The 20,564-nt window shown below is 36.9% G+C and overlaps 1 protein-coding gene across 22 annotated transcripts in view; it reads left to right on the forward strand.

Annotated features, from left to right (window-relative positions):
* si:ch211-285f17.1 (sickle tail protein homolog) overlaps positions 1-20,564 on the forward strand; it is a 116,137-nt gene that overhangs the window by 25,869 nt on the left and 69,704 nt on the right. The window contains exon 1 of one of the 22 annotated variants that reach the window (XM_044105290.1): positions 16,322-16,488. The exons of 19 other annotated variants lie outside the window; for them this stretch is intronic. The gene's annotated coding sequence lies outside the window, so the exon portion shown is untranslated. Of the gene's footprint in view, positions 1-16,321; positions 16,489-20,564 lie in introns of those variants that run through there. 2 more of the 22 variants (XM_044105277.1, XM_044105276.1) reach the window with 2 other exon arrangements.

Below are 20,564 nucleotides of genomic sequence, written 5' to 3' on the forward strand. Positions count from 1 at the left end.
AGATATTTTAATCTTTGACAACTATAGAATTGCAAAAATAAATACCAAATTAGTCCAGAACAGCAGCTTATATACATAGCTGACATAACATGTCAAATTTAATGAAAAACCTTTGAACATTTTGACAAATCCGTTTTAAAACCACTTCTATCTCAGAGGCCATGTAGACTTAAGCGTGCATTCTTTACTAGGCAGAAAATAATGATTTTCAATGATTTTAAAAGATCTTTCCCGTCTTTGTATTTGAATTGAATGTCTTGATAGTTTGTCAGTAAGTGGGAGGTTGATTGCAAGCTAAACCCCCTGCTTTTACTCTGAATTAAGCAATCAGAAACTCATTTTATGGTTTTATGTGAATTATGCTCAGTTATTCCTACATGTTCATATTTAGTTGCACATAACTGAGAAGATTTGCTAAATCACATACACTTGTTGCAAAATAAGCAGGAGGCATTGGATGGTCTGAGCAAGCAAATGTTGACAGCATAAAGTTGCAAATTTAGCACACCAGAGTAAATAATTAAGGTAGTTTTAGTTATTTATATTGCACACGTTTGAGAATGGGTGCTGAAAATAAACCATATCTGTGGTTCCTCAATTCACATAACTCAGGCTAGCTAGAACCTCAGAGTCATTGATCAGAATGTTCGTCATATTTAACCCTTTTTGGATATGCACTGCTGCCACATACTGTACCTCCACTAGAAGTAAGAAGTTCTATAAAAACGCATCAGTTTATGCACTGGTCTAGCACTGCATGCTAGCACAACAAATCTCACTGTACAAGCACAGTGGCGATGGTTCAGCTTAAAAACAGCTCAGTAATCTGACACAGTAAATTACTTTAATTTACAGAATATAAGACGCAACCTTTTCCTCATGCTTTGAACATTGCAATGCTACCAATGTGTATATTTATTATTCAGAACATGACTTCAACAAGAGCGACAAACATGCTACAAAGACACTATTGCTATTCATCCAAATCCTTCTTATTGCCTCATATTTAGACATGTGAAACATGCAGTTTTCAATAAATAAGCACACATGGGAAGAACAGAGACATTGTAACAGCACTATTCTATTTGACCAAAGTTGTCTCAGTTCTTTCTATCAAAAAGGCCAAAAAAGCTGCAATATTAAGCTGCAAAGATTTCTAAAAAGAGAATCAGAAGAGAGAAACTCAATCATATTGAAACGGAACCCTGTTACTGTAACCCATATCACTTGCTATTGTATGTATCCAAAGCAGAAACACTTCTCTGCTTATCTGATTTCTGTGCTTAAAGAACTTGAGAGAAATAAAAAATAAATAAATAAGAAAAGCAACAAGACAAGTAAAACAAGTGACATTCAGTGCAATGGAGACAGACTATCTCAAATCAATTTTTGAACCTCTAACCCTCTAAATTTCTTGCTTTTGTTAAAGGTAAAGATTTTTTTCCTTCTACAGGAGAAAAAAGTCAATTAAGAGAGTTTGGACAGGGCTTTCCATCTAAATGCCTCAAAGGCGGCAGCCACAATGCCAGGATGTTTTCACAGCTGTGGGGGACAACTTACCTTTGTCCTTGGTTTGTCAATAAGTACCCAGCAACTGAAGAGATGTCCAATGAGTCATTAGAAGCAATGGACTATAGGTGATTTAATGGTGTGTTCATTGTCCTGAGGCTTGTGCTCAGAAGATGATTGGATGTGACTCATCTGCCAAACACAAACGGACAATAACTGGTTCGCTGAGCAAGAAGAAAGAACTAAAGTTGTGTGGCCACTCATGAGTGTCTACTGTAAATCCTTCTTATTGGGACTGGTGTGTGTATGTTTTGATTCTAAAGTGTAGTTCAGGGAAGCAAGGCTTTTCTCTTGATCCTTAGTCTGTTTGGTTCTCAATGAAAAACAGTAGAGAGGATTTGGTTTCTCTGTGTGTTAGACTCAAGATGAAACAATGTAATTGGTTTCAGTCACAGATTCTCTGATTTTCACGTGCAAGGTCTTTACTTATTTATCAACATCTTGCATGTATTTTTGTTCCACAGTTTCCATTCATTGGCTTGATTAAGGTATAAAATGATCAAAGCAAAAATTCCAAATGCAGCGTGAAATTCTTTCCATCTAGACATATCATTGCAAGATAGATCTTTTTTTATATTTGTGTTTTAGTCCAAAGGATAAATGAAGTTAATTCAGCCAACTGAAGGGTGGAAGTGAATTTAAAGGCTCCCTCAGGGTTTCCTCTCAAAGAGTCGACAGAGAAATCGATATCTTTCCACTTCCCCTCTTTCGCTCCTTTTCCCTCTCAGGCAAATGTGATGCGTACACATATGTATTCATCCATGTCTGTCTGTTCTTCTGACTGTAAGCTAGAGCCAGAGCACGTAGACATATTTGTTCAACGTCAGATCTTTTTAGAGCAGACTTCTACGTAATATGTTTTAAATTTAAACCTCTTAAAGTACTGGATTTTTGAGCTTCTTTGACTGAAATGTGAAGATTGTTTCATTTCTGCAAAACATGTTTAACCATGTAGTTAATAGAAAGGATGGGCTTTTGAAAGATCAAGTTAAGATTTATAATTAGCCATTTGATCCACAAATGATCAGAAATGTCTTGCTTTGATGCAGGAAAAAATACAACACTAACATATCAATATATACATAGTTTGCTATAATTACTAATAAACAATAATTACTCAAAATATGTCGCTATCTAGGTAATACTGGGGTTTTTACCAGCCTTTTAAAGATACTTGGCTTGGATCATTCATTCGCTTGTGTTGTATTATTGGGGAATGAGGATGACATCTACTTCTTCTTTAGATAATGTAGTTGTGATGCTTGCCTCTTTTTTTTGTCTGTCCATCTGTCTGTCTAGCCATCCACAGCATACATTTTTAGATGCCTTTTTACCTTCCCATAATCCCCACTGTATTCCTACCGTCATGTTTCAGAATGTGGCTCTACCTTTTGAAACTGCAAATATTTATCCATTCAATATTTGTTAAAGTGGTATTTATGTCTGGGTGGGCAGTGTGGCATGGTTCAGATTATAGGTTCAAATTTCAGCTGGGCCCTGTAAATATGTATGCCAGCTTCTTCCCACAGTTCAGAAAATATGCATCTTTGGTCTGCCGCACTGAATTGGTCTTACGTTTGTGTAAATGATTACTCTTTGATGGTCTGAACCCATTGCAACTCTCTTTCTGAACCTATCGCAACTTGCTTTCAATCTTATTCATATAGAAGTCAATTACTATGTTTTCATTTATTTCTATTTGCTACCCTTGTAAAATGTGCTTGTTCACCATCTTCTCTGCAAATAATCGTAGTTATATGTAGATAATCATCTAATGCAGCAGTGACATTTTTATTGAGAAAAGAAATAATGAACCTTTTGTGACAGGAGTTGTATTAAGTTAAAAGAAATCAACTTTGTAAAGCTAGGTTAATAGTTCACGCATTGAACCAGGCCCAGGAGGGCACACGCTAATAGTGCCATCCCAGCTCCTGTGTGTTGGCCTTGGACGCTGTCACGGTGCCTGGTGATGCACCTCTGAATTTTGCCACACTCACGCACTCTTTCAAAAGTACAAATTTTCAAAAGTGCAACTATACACTATCCTTATCTTGGCCACAGGGTTCTGGTGAGAGCTTTTCTCCATACTAACACCACTCTGAGAACATTTGACCACTGGTAAGTCAATGACTGCAGATAACAGCTCCATCAACACCTTACTTCAAAACCAAAAATCAAATAAAAAATCTCCCATAAAGACAAGCTTTTGCGTCCACTGTTGTATTTGCTTCCTGTTTTATGGAGAAACCAGGTTTCTGTTTGTTGTTACATGATGCTCCTTGTAATTATTCCCTTCAGTCCATATTTTCTTCTGATAGCTCTTTGCCATTTTGTGGTTGTTTTTCCCCAAACTGTTGGATCTAGAGTCATATTTCACAGCTTTTTCTGCTTTTGTTAAGTTGTTTTTCCTGTTATAGAACTCCTGGATTGTTTACTTTCCTGATTGTAGCCTCTTAGTCCTGCCTTTGAGTTCTTAATTTTTTAACCACGATTTATGATATGAAGTCTTATATAATCTACCTTGTGCATAGCATGTGAAATGTTATGTTGATTTGTTGTTTGTTACATTATGCATTTAAGGTATGGATTAAGGCCAAGCAACCTACTCTTACACAACAACATAAATGATACAAGTAAAGCTACCTAATTAGCTGTGTTGAGCTGAAAATCAAGGCTTTTGGTTTACATGAAAGCTAATCCTACTTTAAAGCCAGGAAACTTAATAGTCTTGATGTGTTTCAAAGCACAGAAGTGATTTTTGTAATACACCTATCTGAAGAAAAAAGTGTTTCGAGTCATATCCTTCTCATTAGACTTTTTTTTTTTTTATATATATAGGGCTATGACAAACTATCAGAGTCTTGGACATAATGAAATGAACAACCCAAACTGTGAAAGAGGATATATCAGTTAATTCTAAGACTAGATCAGAAAATGCTAATGGCGTCAACAGCTACAGCACTGAGGTGATCACAACTGTTGTTTGTGAGCATAAAGTTTTCCTTTTATCTAAAGCAGTTTTTACTTTCTATCAGTAAACCCCTAGAGTATCAAAGATGGGAACTATCTATCACATCTTTGTGTGTGGGTGTATGTATATATCTGTAGGTAAATTTTCTGGATTGAAAATAAAACTAGCACATAAGGTTAGTACAGTGAAGGCAGTCCTTGCTTAATTTTTGTTGATACCTTTAGGAGGGCAAAAATGTGTCCCTGAAGTTGTGTTATGTCATGCCCACAATGAAACAACAAAACACTTCTTTCTCTGTAATTGGTTGCTCCAATAGAAGCATTATGGGTGTCTGAATCATCACAGTCACTCTGTATTTTCCTTTCAAATTTAGTTTCTTGTCTTCTCTGCCATTTTCCTGCGGCAGCAGCTTTTAGTGCCTCGGATGTGCCCTTGTCTGCCCCAGTTTCTAGCACTGAAAATGACAGCAAACTGTGAACAAACCACATCTGACAGCAACCTACAACCAAACAACTAAGATGAAAGGAAACAGAATTCCTAAAATACTATTTGATGATACACCTTGATCTGTTATCAAGTGAGGATATTTAAGCACTTCTTTGTAAAAGAAAGAAACTTCATAATACACTAAGATTTGATAATTAATTTAATGCAGTGGAACATTTGTTGCTGTTCAATCTTATTTAAAATGTTTCCTCTTCTGTATTCTTAGCATTTTAATAGAACAATGTTTGTACAAAGAAGCCAGAGAAGATATAATGCAGAACATTTGTTCAGTGGTTCCTAGTATTAGTCCTTGAGCACCAATATTCTAAAACTTTTAGATGCATCTCTGGCATGAGCAATCTTTATCCAAATGGTTTGTTTCTCTGTAAATCTGTTTATTTGGTAGTTTTGTTCACTTGTAGAGTGTCACCAACCAATCGGTAAAATCCCATTGATTTGAAGAATACCAGTTTTGCAGCAGGAGACCACCCCATGGCATTTGTTTTTTTGCATTTAAGGTCACACAGAAATCTCTCATTTCCATATACCACATTTAAGCTGCAAAGACTGGCTAACCCTTTCATTAGTTTCCTTTTCCAAATCCTTCCCTACCTTGTTTGGCAGCTCAGAGAAGGGATACACTTCAAACACAGAGATGGCTTGAAGGCAGCTAAGCTCCAGCTTTAAGTGTTTTGTGACATGGTCTTCATATAAATTATGTTTATAGGTCTGTTCCACTTCACACACGCCATCTGAAGGAAAGAGACTATTCGATACAGACTGTAACATTGGAACAACTGACCTTTTAAGCTTCTGCTGGTCGAAACTCATTGACACTGAAGTACTGCTGATTGAAGGCTCACTATTTATGTCAAAGCACAGTGAATGATGGCCCTTTGAACTTCTGTTGTGTTCTGCATGTAGCTATTCTTGACTGACTTTAGATGTAACTATATTCTACCAACGTTTTGATTATTAGCAGAATATGTAAGAAATACCCAATAAATCAAGTCTGCCCATTACTGAGAAAATTGCCCATGCACCAGTTTTATTCTGGGTTATATAGATCCTTTCCTTAAGGAAGAGTAGAGCAGAACACATGTGTGGCTTATTTGATGTGCAAATACCATATGACGTCACCTAAGTTGTGCACTCCACTTTCATGTGCCTCCAGTATTTCAGATGAATTCAAAATCTCAGGCCAGACTGGATTCACGAGAATAAATGAATTAATGGGACAGTGTTTTAAATGGCTGTTTGAAAGGGCTCCCTTCAATTCCCTTCAACGATCTGTAAAACCCATCGCCAGGTAAAAGTTTATGACAAACTTTGAAAAGTCTGTTCATTGATTAAGTGTCCAGGTCATTTCCAGGACATGTCTTAGTGCATCTTTACTCTAGATTTTTTTTAACTCTGATAGTATGGGAAGTAAATGAGAAAAAATATTTACTTTAAGCATTCTAAAAAAATTATCTGTGTCACCCTCACTTCATGGTTTCAGAACCAAACAGACCTTAAAGACAAAAAATATATTAACCAGCAGAATAAGAGCTCTTTTCTGATCTTTATCTGGGCTCTGTAGTGTCATACTCATTCAGATTCTTCTTGTTGAATTTACTTGGAATTGCATTGTAGTCTTTTAAATCGGAGGCTGAATGCAGGATGTGTTTACCTGCAGACTTCAGTTTTCAGTGGAGTTGATACTTCAGGGTTTTTATTTACCCCTGAAGTATCTGGTTGGTAGATTTTTACTGGAATGTGCCCCATTTTATGACTGCCAGAGTCTGCAATATGTGGGTAGTAAATAATAACTGATGAGCCATGGGCTGTTTTGGCAAATGTCTGCTTTAGGTTTGCATGATGAGACAAATTGTGTTCCCTAGAAATTCCTGTTGCTGTAAAGTAATGCTAACATTCTTCTCCAGTTTCTGTCTCAATATAAATTGATTTTTAATTCAGATATTCCTTAGTGCATTTCAAGAATTTTTTTTTTTTTTTACTAATGCAGGGTTTTTCTGAAAGTACCAGTTTGCTATTTACTTTTACAGGGGGAGTTTAGCATCTCAGTTTAAATGTTTATCAGCTGTGCTGCTTTTGGGCTTTGATCATATACCTACAGTAATTAAGACTTTATTCAAATATTTTGAGTCAAAAATATGGAATGTGATGTTTAAATTGCTAGAACTTAAAGTTTCCACTGAAAATAACATTGTTCACATATTAATTAGAAAGATAAAGAGTTGTCCTGCTATTCCCAGAGCTTCACTTCAGTCAGAGAGTATATAAGGTTGTTTCCCCTCTGCGCTGTAGTACTAATAAGACACAAATAATTTCAGAGGCAAGCATTTGGTTCTAAGTTCAGAGCCTGACCTTGGGTTTACCAGAGATAAATGACTCCTTTTTAAATTGAACACATTTGGCTCCAAAGCAACAGACACTTTGCTGTAATTAACATGTCCTATGTAAAGTTTTAACTTCCGCTCCTTGCTTTGAAACCATAAGAATTTCTTTGCTGAGATTCCGAAATTATACACCCAATTTAGAAAAAGCGATCAATTTGGAAAAAGCTATCGAACTAATTCACGACTCTCTTAGTTGTTCTCACATATGTCTTATTTATCTTATTTTTTATTTTTCCTTAAATCAGAATTATATTCCCCTGATGCCATTGAGAAGAGCCATTGGTTGTTTTTTGATTTAAAAGTAAATTTCTTCATACATTATTTCTGTGATTTAAGCACTTTTATATGACATGCCCTTGACAGTATGGGTATAGTGTATAGTGCCCGCCTTTCTCCCTGTTGTTACTTCAAGTTGTCAGTCAGCTGGGGATGATAGCCTTTTGAAGAAAAACTCCGAAATTTCAATCTCCTTGAAACTACAAAATGTTTGCAGTAACAAATAACACTAAAAACACAAATCATTGCCTGGATACAAGAGTACTGTCATCTATCACTCTTTTCAGATAATTTTGAGTTTCTTTGGATGTCATCTGGTCTGCTGGTAAAATAAATAGTACAGTGAAGGCTGTTTACCTGAGCAGAAAAGATGGCTAAGTAGGAAGCTAACATCAATATGCCAGGTTTCTAACGTTGCATTCAACCTTATGGGGGTCCCAACAATAAACTTACAATAATCTTGTCAATTTTTAATGTAAACAGATACAAATGCATAATAGTGACTCTTTGTGTGGTGTTGGTTCTTCAGAAAGACATGCAAGTTACCTTGAATATTGTTTTGTTTCATTATTGTTTCACCATACAATCCTAATACTGACTATGCTTTCAAATTGGAAAATAGGAATATTGCGTCTGTTGTGCACGTTTTAAGAGGAGTTGAAATAATTTTAATTTCCATTTGCAGAAGAAGCATATCGCCTTTCTGTATTCAGTGTTGACAGTACTCTAACAAATGCACTGAAACTGAAAAGCATAATACTAAAAAGTAAGCATATTGAACATGCTTACTTTTTACTGTCAGCTAGTGTTAATTTTACATTTTTGCGTACATCTTCAGTCACTGAATTTATATTTAGTAATAAAAGCAGTTAGATTTTTTTTTTAATTAGTTTAATACAGAAAAAAACTAAAGTATTTTTTTTAAACTCCATAACTATATGGGAATGGGTGTTTGAAATATATTTTCACAGAGTCTATCTGCTTCAGACAAGCTTGTTTAGCCCATATGGAAACATTTTAATAGCTTGAATTCTTTCTACAACTTCAATAAATTACAACAAACAGTTGTAAAATATTTTACATTAAATAAAAAAGATAGATTTCCCTTCACACCAGGTCGATGAGTACAAAATCTCCTAGCATGTACAGTAGCGCCCCCAGGTGTACGGCTTCTTGGATTTTCAGTTTAGCCTGCAGTTTCTCTCTTGGTCTTGTTTTGATAGAGTTTAATATGACCCTATTCACTTTATCCCCGCCAGCACAGCTTGTTCAGTTAGGATGTGACTAAAACTTCACTTTTGCCAAGTTTCTCTCTCTCTTTTTCACTCCGTTAACAGGGAAGCTGAGCTGGCAACCGCCCTGTGCCTCTGAGCGTCTCTGATACATTCTTACAGTATCAAACACTAAGAAACATTGAAGCAGGGATCAAACATATTCTGTCCCCACACTCACTGAAATCTGGGGATTTTTCTTCTCTCAAAAGGGGGCATAAAAGGGTTTGGCTGTGAGATGACGTCACTGGTGAGACTCACATGCTTTTCAGCTCCTCTGCGAAATCTTGTGATTAGACTGACACAGCACTTTTGTGCAAGATTAGGAAGAGTGAAAAAGGGGATTTCTGCTTAACTGTAATCACCAGCTGGAGGTTTTGACACTTTTTCAGAAAACTGTGACGCAGAATAAAAGTTTTCATCTTATTTTTTGTTTGTTTCATTTCTTTCTCCCACCCCTCTCACTTTAAATCAGTCGAAATCATATAAAAAAAACTTTAAAAAAAACTAGAATATGTAATCGGATTTTGTGCCTTTGGTGAGTACTTAAAAGTAAAGCAGCAGCAAAACAATAATTCAAATGATTACACTTTGGCAGTTGTTCTGCACAAAGTGAATGTTTATTATTATAATTATTTTTTTTTTTTATTAATATGGGATCTATATCTGACCTTTTCACAGCATTCCAATTCCGGTCTTCACACACAAAAGCAAAATCCGATTTGTGCCACTTCCATATGTGGTACTTAATCAAATGCGTATCCAATTGTTTCTGCTGTGTGAACGTGCCATTACATCTCTTTTTATATAGTAAATTAATTGAATAACAATCGTGTAGAGGGAAAAACAAGGCTACCCAAAGAGTACATATTTTAGTGTAAAAAACAGAGAACTTGAGAATTGACTTTGTGATTTCATAAAAAAAAATAAAACTTTCTTTTTCTCTTTGAGTGCAGAATGTGGTAGATTTCCCACCTTGCTATCACAAGTCTATAAAAGGATTAAGAAGGTAATAGCGCAGCTGTTTTGAGGTGCTGTTGCATGTTAAGTTCAATCGGGTGATGGTAGTAACACTATGTGGATGGTTCCACATGTGGTCTGTCCCTGGAGGCTTGTTGTTTTCACAGAACAGATGCTGAGTTTTGACACTCTGGTGACAGCCCTGACCTGCAAAGCTTCCTCCAGACCAAGAACCTCTCACAAAAATCACCCAACTTAACAAGAAAAACCTTTGGTGTTTCCAACATTTGATAAATCTATTTCTCAAGGAATTAAGAACAAAAAAAAACTGCATGCTAACAAAAAATTACATAATCCTGTCTCTTCAGTTTTCTGAAAAGTTACAAAACAAGCCCTTTGTCGCCCCCTAAATGAGGCTTTAGTTTAAAGAAAATATCTCTGAATCAAAGACTAAGCTTCAACTCCCCTCAGTGCGATCCAAGCTGCATGCATTCCTGAACACTGAGAAATATGTTGAGACCTTTCAGTGTTTATTGTAGATCAATGTTATGACATTGTTCTGACATTTTACTGTTCGTTCAGCTGGACACAAACCTCTGCAGAGTTTCTTTAAAATCCTCTTTCTGACCCCTTCATCCACCACAAAGATCAGCCTGAAAAATGCCACAAATGCAACCAGACAGCAGTCAAAGCGATGTTCTTTAGCAGATTGAATGTTAATTGTGTCTGGGACCAAATGCTTCTCTGTGCTGCAAATATCATAATGCATTTGTTTATTGTATGATCCCCTGAAATTAGGTTTTAACAGGCGTACTGTGCGAGTCCTTGCACCAATGAAACGTCGACAGAAGTATGTTAAGTTGCTGATTTAGGCCAACAGCTCACGAGGCGACATCTGTCATTTAATGTGAAGCTCAAAATCATCAATTATTCACAGCTAAAACACTTTCAAAATTACCAATAAAGTGAGCATTTATAGATAAGCAAATTACTTTATATCCAAAGTCCTCATAGACATATTCCATGTAATGAACATTTTTAGATGGATGAAGTTCTTCAGCTTGCTGTAAATCCCATGCTCAATGTGAAAGCAATGTTTCTGTTGACATTGTCGGGCACAACTGATAAATATTTCATACTTGTTAGTGTTTGCCATGCTAAATGGATGTTATTAAGCCCAATCATTCTTGTCTTGCACCAGAAGGCACAAAAGTGCACTCATGGGCCAAACACAATTAGGCTAAATGCCTTTTATTACTCTATAAACATTATTAGATCTACATTTCTATGACAACAAAACCCATATTTACAACTATGGTTTGCTGCACTTGCAATGATTTACATGTGTGCCTTGAATTTTGGTTCCCTTATTTGTTCGCTTAAGCATTTCTACTGCTTTCTCCCACCCATTATTACTTTAGGTCAGGGGTCTCAAACTCCAGTCCTCAAGGGCCGCTGTCCTGCAACTTTTAGATGTGCCTCTGCTGCACCACCTAAATAGAATAATTAGGTCATTAGCAAGGCTCTGGAGAACTGATCTACACAAGGAGGAGGTAATTAAGCCCTTTCATTCCAGTGTTTTGTACCTGTGGCACATCTAAAAACTGCAGGACAGTGGCCCTCGAGGACTGGAGTTTGAGACCCCTGCTTTAGGTTGATAGTGCCTTGCACAAATATTCACACCTGTAGAACTTGTCTTCATTTTATTATGTAGCAGCAGCTTTGCAATTTTGATGTATTTTGTATTTTTTGGGTGATAAGCAATACAAAATAGGTTCATAACTGGTGAACCATTCATGTGAACCATTCCATTTTTGCCAGTGACTTAATTTGATTGAGCAGAAAATGCCCTGGTCTTTGGACGTTACAGCTTGGACAAGATTCTTGTTGAGTTCTCTCCGACGAGAACCTGCCCAGCGTGATCATCATTTAAATATGACAAGGAATTTTAACGTTTAATCTAAAACACATTTGTCTTCTTCCGGTTTTAAATGTAGATATCTGAAATGAGGGTTTCTTCTATTGATGAATTCAATTTTAGCCAATATATTAACTTTAAATAAGCAGGCATAAACATTTATTTATGCATGAAATTTTGACTGGAGATGTAGCGTTGTGCATCATTTTGACGTCTGCTTCATCCTGCACATGGACTGTGGAACTAACAGAAGTTAAAACATTTGGAATGACAGCAAAACTAAGTCACTACACTGGCAAAAATACAAAGTTGCATGCAGCTGCCTAACGTCTGCAAACAGAATTATCCCTCTTTTTGGAAAATGCCCACAGAAAAATATAGCTGCTTGTTAGCTGGCCTGCAAAGGACTATTTTCTTCAAACATGGGTGCATGACAGAGGGTATATCTATATTAATATCAAACTAATGATGCAAATGTTTGAAAACTACAGAATGCCAACAAACTCGAAACCAGGAAGAGGTAAATGCGTCAAATTTGAATGTCCCCCTGCCCCTTCCTCCCTAAGAGTATTAATACATAGATATCCCCTTGTGTTGTATGTATAATGGTTTTGCCAATTCTGGGTATAGAATAATGGGTATAAACGTTCAAACCCACTATTCTATTGCTTGTGTTTTAGGATGAAATGTTTTACTGCTTGGAGACGTTAAATCACTGTAACCCTCCACTGGTAGAATGGGATACATTTAGGGCTCATACACAAAAGTTTGGAGAGGTGACATTTAGATTTGATTGAAGTATTATCAAGTCCTTCCTCTCTTCCGTCTTTCATCTTGGAATCTTGGAGAACTGAGATAACAAAGAAACAGGTCTGTAGTTTGGAAAATGATTTCTATCGCCTGCTTTATAAAAGGGTGTCACTTTAACAATTTTCATGTTATTTGGAAATAAACCTGTGTGAAAAGGCAAGTTACAAATGTGTGCAATTGTTTTTTTTTTAATTTCTCCAATTGCTTTGGATGATTTTTTAAAATAAAAAAAAATCATCATATTAATGTCACTCCAATCAGTTGAGTAACATTACATTTTATTTTATTTTTACATTATACTACAGTTTTTGTAATATCTTGTTCTTCTATAGGGAACAAGAACTGAGCTGGGATTATTGAATTGATTTATCCTTTGATCAGATTTTGAAGCACCAATACTTCCAGACAACCCCAACTTTAACCCCAGTCTCTGCCAATTTTTTCACCTTTACTTGTTTAATTTAACACGACTTAAAATAGGAGACGGAAACAAAGTCATAAGGCTCATCTGACCTCCTGTGTGGTGGTTACTGGGTGAGCTCTGTCTCATTGTTCTTTTGTGTCACTGTAGCAGCAGGCTACAGGACCGTCAGATGGCCTCATAGTGCCACATTCATTTCTACAGATTGGCTCTGATGTCACACCCCTCACTTCACATTCTCATTACTTCAATGTGTTATTAATTTATTTAATCAAAGTCTGTTTAGATCCTGCTCGCGAGAAACTCAAAATGGCAGCAGATTTAACAGTCTGCTTTATAAGCATGTTTCCAGCAGTCTAGGATAGAATGCAGTCAAAATACAAATGTCCACTTACTCAAAACCTCAGTGTTCAATTCCATTATAGAAAAAGACTACTCAGTGGGCCTGTCTATATGTGTTGAGCACATTTGGTCCACTGGGTGGACCAAATGTGCTCCATTAAGTTGTTTGCCAGCCACCAGTAAAACAGTAGTAGAAGAAGAAGAAGAACCAATTGCAGTGCAGACAGCATCACACCTAGCAACAGGGTCTACCTCACCTCCTCACTAAGATGGGAATTTCTGTCATCTCCTCGCTCATTAGAGACTGCATCACTCTGAAACTATGACTCCTTGGGAGAGTTTTAAGGCTAATGCATGGTAAATAATTTTGGCTTTAACACAAGCCCTGTTGTATGCCATACAAAATGTTCGAACATTCACAATTAAACACAGACATCAACACAAGTTATTGCCTGTTAGTTATTTTTTTTGCATGTTAGCTGATGACGCAAAAAATATTCTGTCATATTTTTACTTGAAATAAGACTCATCTTTTAAATCAATTCATTCAGCTTCATCTAGGCTCATGTTTTCTTCCATCTTTGAAATGTTGAGATTAGTTTTACTATTTATTCATAGTAGAGATCATAAAGCTCTTCGGTCTCGTTTTCTGCATCCCGTTTGTATCACAGAAAGTAATTTTCCTGCTGGGATGAATAAAGTACTTCTATTCTATTCTATTCAAACCGCTCACCATTTCACCCTATTTACACAAGTTCAATAATACAAGTGCCATCTAGGTCTTCCAAGTCTCACAGGTGGCTCATTCACTGTGGTGACTGACTGAAGGGTTGACTTCTCAGAAGGAGATTGGCACAGATTCAGACACTGAGCTGAAAAGCCTGAGGTAAAATCCTCACCTGCTCTTTTAACAGTTCAATCCCCAACTGTTTTGATTTATTTTGTCTCCTTTTGGCATTTGTTTGGGTCTCCTTTCAGCAGTGGAAGGATTTAACGCTCAGAGATTAATCAAAGTGAGACCCACTTGCAGTTTTGATGAAACAATAAAAATCCGAAAAGGAACTTCAATGTTGCAGCAGCACAAAACCAAATGTGAGAGCACAGATGTGAACACAAAGTTAAGTCTCACCCATACAAAACACACATTTGCTGCTCCATAAAAGTCTCTCATTCTGAGTCAACATGTCTTTCTCACCCATTATTACATGATGAAATAAATGCTGATGCATAAGGCCTTCATGCCTGCATATCTGAACCACTGGTAGAGTGACAGCACATTTCATCTTTGCACATTTCTGCTTTTCGTTCTGTACTAGCCGCTGCTATAAAGTGTTTTTGTTTTGTGTGACTGTCCAGGTCACGTCTGTCAGTGTAAGGTTTTATTATTCTGCGCCAAAGGGGAAAAAAAAGGGGTTTGGTGAAGGAGGGAGGCCTCTGCTCCAACACATGGTGCCCAGACTAAACAACTAGACGAACGTTTCCTGAATCCAACTTGGCACAGAAGCACACCAATCTGCCCATGTGTCTTGGCTGAATGGCTGAAAGGCTTGTATTCAAACCAGGATGAAAGGAGAGGTTAGAGGAGGAATGGGGTGAAATTAGTACAGTCGGATTGAAGGAAAGATGATAGAGGGGCTCAGTTTGGTCATTTCAATCTTCCATGTAAAAGTATTCAGATCTCTTGAATATTTTTACATTTTATCACAACTGCAAATCTCAATGCATTTATTAGGATTTCATTTCATCCAACAAAGAAATTGCGCATAATTATGAAGTGGATAAAAATTACAAATATGAATAGAATCTGAAATGGGATGAATTTAATTTCAGCTTCTTTGAAGTCAATACTTTGTAGAACAGCTGCAGGTGTACTGGGATAAAACTTACCAACTTTTGCAGATCTAGACCCAGAATATTTTTGCCCTTTCTTTGCAAAGTTGATCAAGCTGAATTGGATTAAACAAGCTTCTGTGAACTGAAATGTAAAAGTTTTGTCGGTAATCTTCAGTTCGATTTTGGTTTTAACCATTCTCACACATGAATATTCTTTGATTTAATTCACTCTATTTGTAGCTTTGGCCACAATAGAGATCACTGCTTAAGGCTGAACCTCCATGACAGTAGATTTTCTTCCAGGAATGAAAGAACCTGAAAGAATCCAAGGCTTGTGGTAGAAAATAGTTTCCTTTCTAGTTGGCTTCTTGCATTTTTGTGCATCCTCCAGCTTAATTTTAAACAAGTCACTGATACTTGTTCACTCAGTAATATCCACCACACTGAGGAGAGTTCTTATTAGCTTGTTTGTGTTGTCCATTCCCCTGCCCTTACTGTTCTGTACTCACATGTAGCACCTTAGCTCTTCTTTTGTTTAAAATGAACATTGGCTAGCTTGCTGGGGAAATAATAATTGAAAGTTTTTAAATTAGGGGTTGGGGCAGTATGGAGAAAATTCTTGGCAGACTGTGGGAGAGGCTGAGGCTCTGCAGGGGCTATGAAGGGTTGAGTCGGCTGTGGTTTTTAACAACAAGCTGTTGGATTTGGAGAGAAAGTTCCAGACACACCCCCAGCCCTAACTGAACACTGCACCTCCTTTTCCCATATGCCTTAAAAATGTATCTGTCTCACTAAGACAATTTAGCAGGAAGCCCTTCCTCCACCTTCACCCTTTCTCTCTTGGTCTTGTGACGGAGGACAATCAGATTCCCAAACCGTGGCAAGAGGTTAAAATACCTTTTAAAGTTCGGAGGGAACACACAAACGGATGGACGCCTGCATGTGACAAGCCTCTGACAAACAACTTTTTAGAGAGAGAGAGAGAAAAGGGAAGGGGCTAGCAGTAGTTTCTTGGATGGCCTGATTGGAGCATAAACAACAGCCCAGGAAGTGCTGAAGTAAGAGCAAGAGAGAGGTTGGGAGGGGAAATCAGGAGATCTGCCGGCAGAGAGCAAAAAGTTTTAGGGCTGCGGGGAGCAGAGTGCTTGTTTGTGTCGCTGTGGCTGTTTCCAGTGGGAAAAGAAAAAGAAATCTTATCAGGAAACACTGTGTTACAGAAAGAGTTCAGGGTGAGTAGCTGCATCTGATACAATAACATACTCTCTCGCTGAGAGCTGATAGAAGCACGGATGTTTCGTCTTCAAACATAACCCCATTTTTCTATTTGTCTTTTCCTGCTGTGGATTCATGCAGATGGAAATAAACTTGTTTTACTTAAGAAGTGTCTCCACACTTGCAGTATGTAATTTTGTCTTTAATTATACCGGGACTTGGAAGTTTTTCATTCAGCTCACTGTTCTTAAAGTGTTGCTACTTTCTGATGCTGACCCTGGCTCTGAAAGCTGCTTGTTTTTGTATAGTTGTTTTTTAATTTTTGGGAGGTGAGGGGGCCTGAAATTCAGCCAACCATTCAGTACAGGGCTGGAAAAAAAAAAACAGAAAGAAGGGAGAGAAAAAAGGGAGCCACTAATGTGTGTGTGGCTTTGTCTAATTAAGCTGATGGGGGGAGAGGAGAGTGTTGAGGGTCAGATCATGAGAGGGTGAACTGGGAAAAAAAACGTTTTTACAAGACACTGTCCTCACACTATCTGTCATTTTAATTGTCTGGGATCTGTAAAGTCCAAGCAAGCTGAACTTTTCTCAACCTTTGAACCTTTTTTGTCTTTTTAGATTACAGAGAGATGATATCTGTAGCATCAAAGTAGCTTCTTGTGCTTCAGATTTATTGTGGATTTGTTCTCGTTTGGATCTAATTTGATTGCAGTATTTTCCTACTAGGAAGACTCTGCATTCCTCCATTCAAATTAAACATTATTGTCAGAGGAAACTTGGACTTAGCTGCTGTAAAATTTGTTAGGGAGTCCTAATTAGTGACTATTTCTATTTTATCTTCACAATTTCCCCTGGATCTTTTCTGTAACTCTGAAGACTATTTGCTTTTTTTCTTGCCTCTGGAAATGTTAAGCATAGTGTCAAACTTAGTGTTTAATTTATCAAGGTACAACAAAAATTGTACATATTTATTTTTACTACAGTTGATTTCAAAGAGTCAGAATATAACAGATAAATGAATCTATTTCAGTTATTTATTTAAGAAAGTGAATGTCATTATGGCCTACAGATAAAGAAGCAGTTCCACTGAAAATGATAATATATCATGTAAGACCAATAAAAAACTTGTTTTTTAAATATATGTTTTGTTTTAGCCAGGTTAAGATTGCTGGCGCAAAAATTGCCCACCTGACAATTCTGGACACCCGGCATAAGTTGGATAAGCCACAGAAGGTTACAGGTGTAGAAGTTTTATAGAGGACCATATTCAAACATGTTATTTGAAAGTTCAGTGGAAGAAAAAAAATATCGCAAAAATTGCACAAGCAACATCAATAAGATAGAAAAGGATCTTTCCTATGTTGGATGAACCTCGATGGTTCTTTTAAGATGTAAGAGCATTTTATATTTCATTTGTAAAACAAGGTACCAGTGTAAAGGAGAAGCACAGAGTCAAAGTTGATTAAGGTGTACTCTGAAGTTTCCATAGTGAGTCATGTCACTTACAGGTGTTGGTTTTATTTAGTCCAGGGTCAGTCAGAGTTGAACTTTTAGAACTCTTCTTGCTTCTTTCTTCAAGATTAGGATGTGGATTTTCATTTTCCTGCAAGACTTGATACGTACTCACGCTGCCACATGCATCAGCACATGCTTAAAAGATCCCTGGCCAGAGAAGTAATCTTATCGTTTATTCATTACTTATTTAGAATCGTTTATTTTTAAGAGAAATATCAGAGACACCAGATGCATCAATGCAGACTAAGCAAAGACAGCGAATAAAGCAACCTGTCTAAATGCCTCTGTGCCCAGCAGCAACTTGCAATATGGACATTTCTGTATTCTTTTTTCTTGACATTCTGTATAATTAAGATTTTCTGAAAAGCTGAATTGTGGCTATGGTAAGCTAAATGAGCTTCACTTCCTAAATTGCTGAATTAAATGAACTTGTTAGCTCCTGAATCATAAGATGTTGTTGTGATTTGTTGTGTCTGTTTGAGCTGCGAGTACATCAACCTCAGTCTTCCTGCTGGGAAACATGATGAAAAGACAGAAGATGAGTTTTCCTCTCAAAAAGACAAACGAGCTTTCACCCTTACACCCATTTGAGAGCCCCCAAAATTCATCATTCATCACCAGTTTTGGCATCTTGGCCAAGCTCAACTGTCTCGCAGGTTTTATGTGTGCTTTGCTGATATGGCAAGTTGTCTTTTTTTTTTTTTTTTTTTTTTTACAAGACCTCAGGAAACTGTTATTAAGTGTAAGGCAATGCTTTGGCTGTCAGTGTAATATAGCTGTGCTGTTTTTTTAAGTGCTAGCATATGAGACGCAGCGATTTTGGCAGTGCTTTTATAAGCAGAGGTACTCTGTAGCTTTCGATCATATGCTTCAAGTTGTCTAACATAATCAGACAATTAACAAGTATTGAATTTGAATGCTTTAATAACAATCTGAACTAATACATCGGATCAGTCAAAGCATTTTCCATTTGTGACATAGATCAAGCACCTGAGCCAGCTATCTTAGTTGATCTACAACAGAGTTTGATGGCTGTCATTGAACATAGAGATTTGTGATTACTCACCTGGACCAATGGCATCTGGTGAGTGAAGCAGAAGATGTTATTGGGATACAAATCTGGATTTATTATGGAATTGTGTGAGAGATCTGACCAGAAATTTCTTCATTAAACTGGCCTCATTGTTATCTTTCTGTGTGGCCCGACTCAGCTGTTTGACACATTGAGGTCTTGAACTTGATCAAGCGTACTGAGATAACATCCATTATCAGTCCTAGGCATGGTTAGAGATGGATGCCGTTAAACATGCCCACACAATGGAAATCTCAAAGGCTTTGGTAGGCTTCTGCTCACATAAACAGAGTCTAATATTAAGGCAGACACACCCTTTTTTAAAAACACATTGTTAATCTAAGTCAATATTACTCTAAGGTTTTCCCAATATTTATCATTGGCCAGCAGTTAGCGTCCATATTTTACTAAATACAGTTTAGTTAATGAGTGGTTTACTGTGTTTGGTATTTGCACTTATTCAGAAAACTATTGACTGATAAACTCAATATTAAACCACTAAAGATGGGAAATGAGTAGTGACAGTTATTATTGGAAAAGAAGCAGTTTATACAAATACATAGTATGTATTTGTATAAATAAATACATAAGATGTATACTCAACAGAATCTTTTCTATTGAGCATTGTTAGAGTCAGGGATGTGTGATTTGTTCAAATGAGAATTATACAATGAAAATAGTGTAGGATAGCTAATGAAGAATTTGACTAGGTAAAATGAAAATTTTCTTATTGATTTTTGTGTCGGAAGAGCATTTTAATCAGCTCAGACAAATTTCCCTATATCTCCTGATTAGCCGTAACCCCACAGCACGGTGCCGTCACCACTATGTCCCACTATGTTCTTGTTGATGTAAAGATGATCAATTTGAAATGTTTATGAAATGTTCATAGTTTGAACTATTCATTATATATTGCTGCTTTAAACTTCTTCACAACTTTGTCCCTGACCTGTCGACTGTGTTCCTTGTTCTTCATGATGTTGTGTGTTTATTAGTGTTCTCAAACAAAAACTCTGTCGCAAGATTTATATCTACATTAAATTATACACGGCTTGTTGGTTGCAGTAGATTTAATTTTGGTGTGTCATAGTAAAAAAGTGGCTGAATACAAATGCACATCTCATATTACTGGTACCTTTTTGCAAAGAGAAATTGAAATCCATGTATTAATTTCCTTCCACTTGACAATAATGCAGTACTTTGTGCTGCTCTCCCACGTAAAATCTGAGTAAAATGCAATAAAGTTTATTACGGCGCAGTTGCAAAATTTGGATGAGGTTAAATAACATGATTAAAAAAACCCTGAAAAAGATATTGATACTGTTAACCTGTTGTGGGTTTTTTCTTTCAAGATAAATGCCCCTGTGTCTCCCATTTATCAAGTCTCTGAGGCTTTTGGCCAGACATGGTGCCTCCTGCTTTACACAGAGTCTACTAGGGTCTGCTTGTGCCAGAGATGGATAACCTTTGTATACAAATGAACAGAAGCTTTTTGACTGAACTGGT

This window comes from Gambusia affinis, linkage group LG21 (assembly GCF_019740435.1).
Source record: "Gambusia affinis linkage group LG21, SWU_Gaff_1.0, whole genome shotgun sequence".
In the NCBI taxonomy this organism is placed as follows: Eukaryota; Metazoa; Chordata; class Actinopteri; order Cyprinodontiformes; family Poeciliidae; genus Gambusia; species Gambusia affinis.